The sequence below is a fragment of the Limulus polyphemus genome, unplaced genomic scaffold (assembly GCF_000517525.1).
Source record: "Limulus polyphemus unplaced genomic scaffold, Limulus_polyphemus-2.1.2 Scaffold747, whole genome shotgun sequence".
NCBI lineage: Eukaryota > Metazoa > Arthropoda > Merostomata > Xiphosura > Limulidae > Limulus > Limulus polyphemus.
Genome location: NW_013666357.1, coordinates 37,630 through 50,542, shown reverse-complemented (window position 1 = coordinate 50,542; position 12,913 = coordinate 37,630). Strand labels below are relative to the sequence as shown.

The 12,913-nt window shown below is 35.2% G+C and overlaps 1 pseudogene; it reads right to left on the bottom strand.

Annotated features, from left to right (window-relative positions):
* Window positions 1-10,962: 10,962 nt before the first annotated feature.
* Window positions 10,963-12,913, bottom strand: part of LOC106460309 — a 3,845-nt pseudogene continuing 1,894 nt past the window's right edge.

The following is a 12,913-nucleotide window of genomic DNA, read 5'->3' as shown; positions in this document are numbered from 1 at the left end:
ATCGATACAAACTTTTAGTACACAGAAGTTACACAATCAATATGTTTCTCGTCACTTTAAACTTAAAAACTTTTATAATACTGTTGCGTCAGCGAGTCACGTGACTACTATGACGCAACGTTTCTAGAACTATCATGTACTTTGTCGAATGTTCAAGTTCTTACTAGAAATAGGGTACGCTGGTATATATAAGATGGGGAAAACGTGACGCGGGAGGGTAATGTAATGTGTGTGTAGATAGTGAGTAATTGAACTGCAGTCACAGCGTATTGTTGAAATTAACGTTCGTTCGTTACAGTGTTGTTTTAGCGCGAGTATTGAGATTAAGTGTATCGGTAAAGTTGTATTCGGAAATAATAAACCAGTTTTATTAAGTAAAGACTTGTGTCGTTAAAGTTTCGTTGGAACGAAGTTACGGAAAAATTAATTAACAAGCGGAGACGTAACAATACACACTATAAATCACAGCGACTCGCAATCTCGATAATTTCGCTCTCGACGAGTGCAAAACACACATTTTATGGCTCACTAGCTCAAAATTAACAGAATCGTAAATTACACGAAACTCAAAGTAACTAGTGCTCTCTCTTCATTCATCTTCGCTGGCTTTCACTGCCAGGCTTATATACTAACGAGAGGGCATCTCGATCACACTCGGACTTCCCCGATCGTTCGAGAAACTCATAGAGTCACGTGACTTCCGCTGTCGTAACAATACATTAAAATGAAATAACTCACATTAAAATTAGAAGTAACTAAAAATAAATTAAAATTGCAATAAGCTCAACACAAAATCCATATACAATAAATGAAAACCACAATATGATACCAACAATAACTGGCCAGTTACATATCACGAAAACAAAACACATCACCAATTCAAAATCAAGATTAAAACAAAGAAAAATCTGAACTTAAACATAACAGTTTAACATAAACACAAAACAAGATTACAAACATTCAAACAAAATTTCAACACTATAATTTGAAATCAAAATTTCTAAACAAAGTTAAACCCAATCGTGTTTCAAAACCAAATTTAAGCACAAAATACAAATGTCATGAATTAAAATACTAAACAAAATTGAATTACAAACATAATATACAAGAAATATTTTTAAAATTACAGTTTGATATTTAAGAGACGATTCAAACACAATTGAAAATAAAACTTCGGAGAAATGAAAATAAATAAAATCTATCAAAACACTGCACTAACTGAATACATTTAATTGAAATAAAATAAAGCTAAATTAAAATTCACAAAAAAGTAGAATTTAGAAGGAAACGAGGATCAAACAAAGTTCAATACAATATTACAAGTTCACCTCAGAGAAACATCAGAAACTCATTGAGGTCCTCCATTAATTGGCCAATTTCGATGTTAATCTTAGAGAAGGCCTCTTTAGTTTTTCTTGTATTACTTTCTCCTGCAGATGACAGTTCTTTTCATCTATTTGGAAGTTCTTCCCCTCAAGGTGGTAATATCTGTGTTGGGGTAGTTCAGGTGTCGATGTCTCATGCACTGAATCAACGTCCAGTCAATCATCAATTATATAGTTTGGATCTGACAGTGGTAGTGCCAACTATTAATAGTCGCTAGGGTCTGACTTTGGAGCTGACGTGAACAAGTACAAAATAGTACTTGCAGCAAGTATTTTTACAGTCCCTTGACTAGCTTTCTTTTCTTTTTTTCTCGTCGAAGACTTAGTCGGTGACTGAATGTTAATATTAAGAAAGACGGTGTTGATTTTTAAGTACACTTTCTTGAGTTGTTGGTAGACATCCCTCCAATACGCCTTTGAAAACCTGCACTTTACTAGTACTATTTTTTCCCTTTTCTTGACATAGAAACAATACGAGGCATCAAGTATGATCTGACCAACTTGCTAATAGACACACTATATTTCGGAAGAATATTTAAGATTAAAAATCCTCATTAGGCTGAGAAGTATCTCTGGTTACTGAAGTAGATCTTCATGGGATCTTGATCTTCTGGGCTGATTTATTTGCCCAAGGTCACTTGAATTTTCCACAAGACATTGAGTTCAGCTCATAAAAACTCATCTTCCATTGTGCTTATTGTGTGACTTCCTCTACTGATGAGACTTCAGAAACAAGATAATAAACGAACAAGCATCCAAACAAAATGTAATGTATATGGTACATCTCAAGTATTTATAGCAAATGCACCCATCCTATACTATAATTAAATATATTTCTTACAAGTGTTGATAAATGAACAATTCATACAGCTCTTAATGCAATAGTGTATGTATGTACAAATGGCACTAGTAAATATATACCCCCTAATGTGAAAAGAGAGTCAAGGCATTACAACTGTGCCATTGTCTGTCCAATCAATGGGCATGAACCCCAGTGAATATGTGGACTCTTCATGACAAATCCATGCAAAGGAATCCCTGTAAACACATTTGCCTGTATTCCTTAATATAAATTATGAACCAGAAAAGATTTGCAATTTTGCATATCATGATTACCGATCTTATCCAAACAATGTGCAAGCAGATCATTATCCAGTTTTAGGTAATGGGCTGCACCAGAAAGTATTAACCCCACTCATATTTTATCAGTGCTATGTATGCTTCCAGAATAAACTGGTACTCCATAATACTCGAATGTCAATTCACTTATGTCAAATCTCTGTACAGTTACATGAGCCAGACCTCTAACCATGATAGACACAACCCAGATTTAATAAGGAAAGGGTGGATAGAACTGTAAGCAAGCAGTTTACACCAGTAACTGAAATTAAATGAACTGCTAAACAAGAAATGATCACTGCTTCTAACCTGAATATTTTGTAATCTTTCTGTTTATAAGTCATACTTGCCAAGTTCAATATAATACGAATGAGTAAACAAAATCATACCTGATTTCACAATAAAATTTAGAGTTATGTTCATACTGTCAACACAAATATTATGTCATACCAGTACAAACAAATGCAGTTACTATAAAACTTTTGCGACTTTATTGTTAAAGAATAATATTGCAATATAACATACAATAATACATTATAATGTTTAGAAATTGTTAGTTTGTAGATTTTTCCATTCAGAACATACAAGATATCGTGATTTGACTTTATAAGGGCTGAGACCTATAATTCGATGACGAGGAACCCACTTTGAGACTAATAATGGCTGGAGACGGCTTGAATGGGTAATGAAGAAAAACTTTAATATAAGTTTAACATAACAGCAAATGTACCTGATGATGACAAAACTTTGTCGAAACGTTGTACATTTGCTGTTATCTTAAACTTATATTAAAATTTTCTTCATTACCCATTCTAGCCGTCTCCAGCCATTATGAGGCCTATAGTGTTTAAATGTCTTAATTGCCTCAAACGCTTTTACGTTGATAACAACCGATTAAATGCATCAGTGCGTGATTTACTATAACAAGTTAATAGAACATAAAATAACTATAATAAAATTATCAGTTCAGGTAAATTCTACATGTTTCAACTGAGACACCTAATCATCTTCAGGAGAACAGTAAACTGAGGAGCTCTAGGTTGAGCGAAACGCGTCGTCAAGAATGGATATGGCGAACATAGTGTGGTGGAATACTATTATTACACTCTCTTCTAATTCTTGAAATCCCTAAAAGTCCAACAGCCAAGATAAAGATCTTGGCTGAATGTTTATACGATGTTTTTAAAATAATTCTATGGTGCTGATCACGAATTCGGTGAATTTTTGTCAGACCTGAGCATTTTGAGACACTTAAAACGGTGACCAAGAGGGCAGCCAAACCAAAGAAGAGTCCATATCTCAGCTCCTATATGACATAGAACCACAATTACGGTGTCTACATCTATGTTTTAGAGTCAATGAGTTCAAATTTAAAACCAAGAGAATCGCCTGTGTAAAAGGTAACGAGAAAATCAAGACGGCAATCAATATGGCTACAAAAACAGAGATTATTAAATGTATTCGATTGTATGTATCATGAAGTAATAATTATGATGTTTGCACATATGTTTTAATGTCTGAAGAATTAATTTATAAATGGTAGAACGTTTATCCTTACAAAATTTGGGATATTTAAGATGATGGCCAAAACGTCCACATAAATTATACTTTAAAAGACCAAGTATCGGTCTTGATATCTCATGGCGTATCATTAAAGGTCTCTCTGTACCTAGGTTTTAGGAATATAAGTATACCAGTAACACGTTATAATATCATTTTTTTTTTAATTTAAAGTATGTCTGTGGCCAAGTATAAGCCAAAACCGACTTCCCATTACAGTTACCCATGACAATTTGTGTCATCTGTGATAAAGTTCACCTAATGAGATTAGTATACATGATGACACCAATGATCTCCATCATACTAAATGGCACATATTTACCAGCATCATCATACCTCACAGATCAATCTAAAATCCGACGATAATCACCTACATGACGCATCAACAAAAAATATGACAAGTGGGCTTACTGTTACGAGTGCATGTAATGTTTACATGAAGTTGAAACGTATTCGTGAATATAGAATCGGGGAAGGGAGCTGAAGAATTCGACAGGGGGTCTCCTTTTTTGAAATATTAAAATATTGTACAAATATGAAACAAAAAAGTATTCTTTTATGGAGTTCGTGCAAATCACATGTAGTGTGCTTTTAATATTCACAAAATTTGGTAGTCTTTCTCTTCTCTCAAAATTTGAAGTGTCATATTTTTGCTAGTTTGCATGTTCCATCCCACCCAACCCCAGTCATATATAAGTTAATAAATCGCATCCAAGGTCCAGGTAATTCTACGGATATTGATTTTGATTATGCCTAATTAGACACTGCATATCGTCCTGATCATGGATCCTTATGTGGACAGTGCACTGATCTACAGACGATATAGTTTTAGACTATGTAAGTAGCTTCAATGCTTTCATTGCAGTGAAGCTGATCGAAGATGATGTGAACCTTTTGTTTAACAGGTACAGAGATTTCATTATACGGAGTGAAACTAGCTCAAGCAGATAGGCAAAAGCGAGCAGTCTATCAGATGAAGTTAAAAATATGGCTTCCTGTCCAGAAAGGTTTCCCCAGTATCACTGAAAACAAATAAGCAGCTGATTGACATAGTTTGTTATCGCATGATCAACGATCCTAATCTACAGGAATTCACACAAATCAACAAGTTATTGGTTACTGACAATAATTAGAGTCACTATCAAGAAAGGTGTGATAATTTAGTGGGATAATCTATAAATCTGTCACGAAGAAGCAGATATAATAATCATATAGTAGGTGATTATGGAAGCAAAGGAGCAGGATACAGGGATGTGCGTCATCATAGAGGACACTGACATGTTTGTGTTGCTCCTGCATCATTGTGTATCACCAAACTTGGAATATTTGGTCGTCATGGAATCAACAGTATCATGGTATTAAACAGATCTGTTGTGGACATAAGAACCTTTACAGCTGAGTGTGTAGATTTTGTATCAAATCTATTAGCAGCTTATGTTCTTTCAGGATGTGACACAGTGGCAAGCTACTTTTTTGTATTAGCAAGGGAACAGTTGTGATCTTGAGAGCTGGATACTCTTTTTCAATTTTTTGTGGGACTTACTGATGGTCTTGTTCAGGCTTTTGTGTTCGTATATTCGTATCTGCATGCTATGGACAGAAAGATATGACAATATGTTTGAAGCACGCCAAGATGCCTAGGCATTTACAGAAAACGACATAACGCCATCTATGATATTTTGACCCACGTAAGTACGGTTAGTTTACTGATGAAAATATAAAACCATTGCTTACCGTGCCTAAAGATGCTTACTTGCTCCAACATACATTCTGAAATTGATCAAATGTACTTGTGATGTCAATGTGCCGAGCAAATCAAAAAGATGCAGCTGCAATAAGACAGTATCAAGGAAGAGGAGACTGCTGCAATAGTACATTGACTGACACAATGCCAGAATCTGATTTGGAACTAAAGGCAAAAGTAAGTTATTGAGTGGCATGTAACTTCTGTATGCATGATGATACTATTATACAATAATTTATGCACCATTGTGTTCTATGTAAAAACAAATGACAGAATGTTTATTTATAAGTATATTTGGCAATTGTGTCACTTTACTTGATTGAAATTAGCACAGTGAATCGTACAATATATAGGTTATAATTACATAGTATTGCATCATAGACATTAAAAATACGCATAATGGTTATGTTTTGGTCTTTAATAAATATATTACTGATGTAAATCAAACTATGTATTGTTTATAAAATTATTACAATTAATTATATTAAATATTTTGAGCCTATGGAAGGTTTTTAGAAAAATATAATGTAATCAAAATCGCTTAAACATGTCAAGAAGTCATTGATAGGAAGTTTCACGTCCATAGTCTCTAGACAAAAATCAATCATAAAACTGTTTTTAAACCCAAAAGAAGGTCATCGCTATGTTTATCTATGATGTTGAAGGGGTTATACAGAAATCGGTTTATCTTGATATGGTAGCTGTAATAGTTGTCATCTGAAATTTTCTGAAACCATACACTTTTAAATAATATATTCTAACTCCTTAATCCTGAATGCATTGATACAGATGCCAGTTTTAAGGTTATATGGGTTTATAATCTGCTTGTCTGTCTTACTTTCTCAGTGTTGTGTGAATTCGAATTATTCTACAAAAGAAACGACCTATTATATTTTAATTCCCTTGTGGATCAGTGATGAGTTTACAATAGTGTTGACTAGTTATCCTACTCCTAGTCTATCACTTCAAAATTTGGGATGAATATTTCAGGTAACCATCACGTAGTTTTGTACGAACTTCAAGAAAACAAACAAATAAAGCTTTATGTCAGATATAAGTTTTAATATGCTGAACTTGAATTTGTATTTTCTATGATTGTTACTTTGATTTAAGATTATGTATCAAATAATAATTTACATATACTTCACAAATATAAGATATTGTTACGTATGTGGTCGTTTGTTAATTTCCGGTATAAATTCTTTCTGGGGACCTTCAGCGATACAAGTCCTTTCTTAATTAAAACTAGTTTATTCTTTCTCGATACAATTTTGTAATATACAGAATTTTCTCAGTCACTTTAAACTTAACAACGTTTATGACACACGCTATAAATCACAGCGATTCACACACACTTTACTTACGGTGCCTACTGTTCGCTTGACTCAATTATCTCTATCTTCAATCTATCTATATCTCTTATATTTATATATTAAAAAAGAGGGCGTCTCGAATGCACTGGGGCCTTCATGATCCTTCTAGAAACTCATCACGTGTTACCAGAATCACGTGACTTCCGCTGTCGTAACAATATTATAACGTGTTATATATATTTTCCTGTTTCTATTGCAAGATACAAAAATGAAAAATAGACACAAATCTTTCAGTTTTGTAACTGAAAATACACAGGTACTGTTTCATCACAAAGAAGCTGCCATTATTTATATATAGTAGAAGATGGGCAAGTAATGTACTAGTTGTGGCAACAGAGGAGCTCAAGAGCACATTCTAGCCAGCTACCCAAATGATATCTTCCCAGTTTTAAATAGTGCATGTGCTACAACTGAATGTTGTGTCTACTTGTTGAAATGGCCCATCATGAACTAGTTAACAGAATGAATCAGTCAGGTTTAAGACAGAAACATATGATTCAGTTTGTGAAGGAGGGTAAGCATTCTAGAACACCTAAAACTTTCAAATTCATTTCTTTATTGTGCCCAGGTGCTGGGTGGAAGATGCAAGCAGACTTGAACACGACCCTTGGCTTCCTGTTAGCACCCTGATATGGTCAGTTGGTTATACTTAGAGAAGGAAGTTCTCGTTATGGAACCTGCTGTTCAATGGGAGGATAATTTAGAAAGGGTATGTTAAACCAAGAGTCAGAAAGGCCACAAACGCATGCTTATAGGAGGCTTTAGCATATGTGTCTTTTTGGACCTTGAATTGGACAAATATGAGTATCTGCACAACTGTTTAAAAATTGGCCAATGCCTCCTTTGGTACTATCAATGTCACTGCTGGGTCAGCCTGTGGGAGTATATTTCGAGAAGACTCTGAAAATGATCCAGTTGGGGAGCATCAACCATTATTGCAGCCACACACTGTATGTAGAGTATGTGATATTAACCATTTCTAATCCACTGTCACTCTATCATGAAACGTGCAAAACCTATCTAGATGATCCTTACCAAATTTCACACACAGCTACATCAAAGTCAAGAAAGAGCCAATTTATGTTCGAGTATGAAATTTTGAAATGCGCAGAAAATTGACATTCCAGCAGTCCCATTCACAATAATGTTCTGATGACATATTTGTTTTAGCACAAAGCTTGTACGCCGTTATCTATGTTCAGATCTAATGCTTTTTTATTTGCTCTAACTCTGCTGACACATAAGAGCAAATAAGAAAACACAAGGTATTTATATGCAAAGATTATTGTATACTGGCTTTATATTAATTGCAACATCATCCCAGTTAGGTTAGCATCCCCGATAGCCTACCATGCACCCCAATCAGCAACTCTTGCCATTGCGATTTTCTAATTCTTTTGGTCCTAAATGAGAGATTTAGAGATGTTCCCAAGAGAAAATAAAGTGTCTGCCTGCTGTGTGGGGGCCATTATGAGCGATGCGGCTTGTTTAAGAGAGGGGAATGAAGTTGGAATAATAAATAACGTGTTAAATCACACAATTTAATTGCTGGTGCAGTATATTTTATATGCAATTTATTAAGTACTTAATGTCATTGTATATTATAATTTGACCGTGACTTCATATGTATAAATAAACGTTTATTTTTATTGCAGGAATCTTAACGTTACGGGATGTGAGTAGTGAACCAGTTCAAAAGAAATGGAAGAAAGTAAAAAAAAAAGAAGAAAACAAAGATCAAACAACATGTGTCATACATAACAATACCTCATCATGCATAAACGTTAAGCCTCTTAACGAAGAAAAATTTAAGACACTGAAAGATATACGGACTAAAAGACAAAGTGAACCCATAGATTCACCATATAGGATGGATGAAGAATGAAAATGATACCTAAACAGCTACGAGAAAGTGAGTGGCTGGGTTATCACAGAGACTGCTATCAAAAGTTCACTAAAAATCAAGACAGGCTATAATCATCTCAAGCTTCTGAAACTACAACAGCTTCTTCATCTGGAGTAGTAATTAAAAGATCATCCTATGCTCCTGCTACCAATGATAGAGTTCTTTTCAGTCAAGACTGTACGTTTTGTAATGTAGTTAGCTATAAAAAAATACGCAAAAAAAAGGTGTCAGGATATCAGAAACTACAATCACATTTGCTAGTGGTGGAAACCAGTAATAAAAAGACCAGCTGAAAGAAAAGATGGTGAGAAATTGCTCACAAGAATTCGAGGAGTCGATCTGTTTGCTGTGGAGGACGGTACCATGAAAACTGTAGAAGATAATATACACGGAAAACTGGTATAGGAAGAAATGAGGATCAGAAGAGAAAAAATGAATAGTGTGAATTAGAAAAGACACCCATGAACATAGTTTTTAGAAAGTGTGTGAAGTAGTGTTCATGAAATAGTAAAAAAGAGAACTATGAAACTGACAGATCCATGTACACAATGCATAGCACTGCTGGACACAACATTGTATCCTAACCCTAATTACAGAGCTGAGAAGTTGAAAGAAAATTGGAAAAACATAACATCACTGACAAGCAAATAGGAAAATAGCAAAATATTTGTTACAGCTTGTATTCAGTATATCGATAGAAATAACTGCGGCAATAAAGCTGGCATACCAGGTTGATGCAGAAGACACTAGACAGTGTAACTGGGGTAGCAAATGCACCAAAACAAGCAATTCTAGATGCATTTCAAAAATGTGACGAGCTGCCATGACTACCAACTCCTGAATATCTACAAAACCTAGAAGGTGTTGTGCCAAATGATCTACAAAGATTTTTGAAAGTAATATTTTCTGAAAAGGCAGGCAAAGAAAATATAAAATCGAACATACTTGTATTATCAATAGGTCAAGACATTTGCAGAGCTGCAACCAATGGAAGATGGAACATGCCAAAATATATACTGATTTGTATGACATTGAGGCAATATTTCGCAGGAAGGAGTTGATAACTTTGATCAGTCGATTTGGACATAATCATTTTGATATTCTGTATAAAACATTTAAGGCACTGTAGATTGATTGACCTGAGATAACATCTTTGTACATTATAATTTTACCATATGTACTTTCACTTCCCTCGGCTAAAAGCCGCGTGAACTATACCAAAAAACCTACATACAGCAAACAGACCTTTTTTTGTTCTTGGAAACATCTCTAAATCTGTCATTTAGAACTCAAAGAATTAGAAAATCACAATGGTAAGAGTTGCTGAGAGGTTTATGGTAGGCTATAGGGGATGCCCGACAAAGTGTTTTCGTATTTGATTAGTATACTAGTGGTGAGATATGTGACAAAAAATGGCTAGTGATGTTCACTTCTGATAGAAAGCATAAAATCTGGTATATAAAAGTTTTAAGTTATGTCAATTTCAAAAGTCAGGAAAGCAGGTTGTAAGAATAAGGTTTTCTGCTTATATTTGAGGATCATGTAAGTTCGAGTCAAGAACATTTTGATACTTTTAATTGATTGTTTGTTTATTTTTAGAGCAAAGCCACATTAGACTATCTGCTGTGCCCACTGCAGAGAACTGAACCCCGAATCTTAGAGTTGTAAGTCCGTAGACTTACCACTATCCCACCAGTGAACATTTGTTTTTTAAATTGAAATAACTAAGTTGGTACTAGCCATCATTATACGCATACTCATGGAACATTTTATTGAAATGTGATCCAAAACAACCTAGTTTTCACATTTTACTTCATTTATTTTACAAAATTAACTTAAATTTAAAAGAATATTACAAAACAGCATTGTCTTGGTGTAATAACAAATAACGTGACACATGGTTACTATAATGAGGAATCAAGTGCTCTGGGTCAGTGTTTCTCAAACTTTCTGAAACGGTGGACCAGCTACGAATCTTTTGATCACCCCAAGGACCAGTGATGAAAACCAAATATATCGTTCACTTTTTTGATAAGAAATGCATAATTATTCTATCATATTATTTTTTAAAAAATATATACGTACATACATCATTATGAAAGGATTGCTTTAATAAATGTAGAATTTACGTCAATATAAGAATCATTAGATTGTCGTCAGCGTGAAAAGAGAGTTTATTTTTTATTTGTCAATTTATCAAGTCTTGGCTGATGGAAGACAGTGCAACACGCAATGGGGCTCGAATGTCCAAATGGTTTCTATACTTAGTCTTTATGACATTCAGATATGTTGATGGAAATTGGAGAAGTATTTTGATAGCGATTCCAGACAGTTCAGGATACTCCGCTCTAGCTTTGATCCAAAAACACGCCAAGGATTCTGCAGATTCGAAAAGGATTTTCATGCTACCATCAGCAACAAGCTCCAGCAATTGATTCTCTAATGCAACCGACTATCGGTGTTCCGATGTTAAAAAAGAGTTTCTGATCCATCCATTACGTTTTCGAGGGTCTTCCTCTGACTGAAAGTACATCTCAAAGTGCTCCAGTAGAGCCGTCAAATGCTCACTGATCTTGGCTCTCAATACAGACATCTCAAGTCCCGAGTCTGTTTCAGTTATTGTTGCTGACAGTTTGTGAAACATATCAAAGCAATCTTTCGACACGCGATATTTCCACACATCCAGCTTGCATTTCATTCCATCAATCTTGTCTGCTATCGTGAAGCACGAAGCCATTTTTCCCTGCATGGAGACGTTGAAGGTATTCAAGATATCAAAAATATCCGCCATGTACGCCAGCTTTGCAACCCATTCAGAATTTCGGAATAGTTCTGAACAATGTGGTTTCTTGAACTGGAGGAAGTGGGCGAGCTCATGTCGTAGTTCAAATACTCAAGAGAGAACTTTGCCTCTGGACAACCAGCATATATCAGCATGCAGTATGAGTTGTGTGTGCTCAGCATCTTCACATAATGCTGCAAATAACCTTGAATTCAGTGCGTTGGCCTTCACATGATTCATGATTTTCACAACCTCACTCAGAATTGAGTTTAATTCGGGTAACATTTTCTTAATGGCTAGATTTTCTCTGTGAATTATACAGTGTGTTGATTTACAATCCGGGGCCACTGCTTTAATCTGGGCTATCACGCCTGAATGACATCCTGTCATCGCCGCAGCTCCATCTGTACAGACGCCGACACAATTTTGGAAATTCAAATCGAATTTTCGAACTATGTGGTCGCTCAAACACTTTAACAATTCTGTACTAGTTGTGCTAGTTGGTAACGAATCAGAAAAAAAGTACTCCTCCTTCAAATCTCCTTTGTATTCGTAACGCACAAAAACCATAAGAATCGCCTTATTTGCAATATCAGTACTTTCATCGAGCTGTAACGAATAATACTTTGACGATTTAACTTGTGTTATAAGCTGATCTTCCACATCTTCTGCCAAATCGTGGATGCGACGTGCAATAGTGTCGTTTGACATTGGAACTTGGGATACTTTCTGTGCCACTGCCTCGCCCAGCATTTCTTGACATACGTCTTTAATACAGCCTATCACGAGTGTCTCCCAACTGTAAACGGCTTCTTTGCCTCGGAAATACGAAGAGCAACCTTATATGAAGCGCGTAGCGCACAAGCAGTTACGCGTGCCAAATTGAGCAGTTGTTTCTGGGATGATTTCAAATTACCATACTTCCTTTAAAAGAACTCTTGCGGTTTTGAAACCAATTCGCCATGTTTGGCATTTTGATGCCTCTTCAATTTCGAGGGTTTCATGGCGTCATTGTTCAAGATTTCACCACAAATCACACACTAT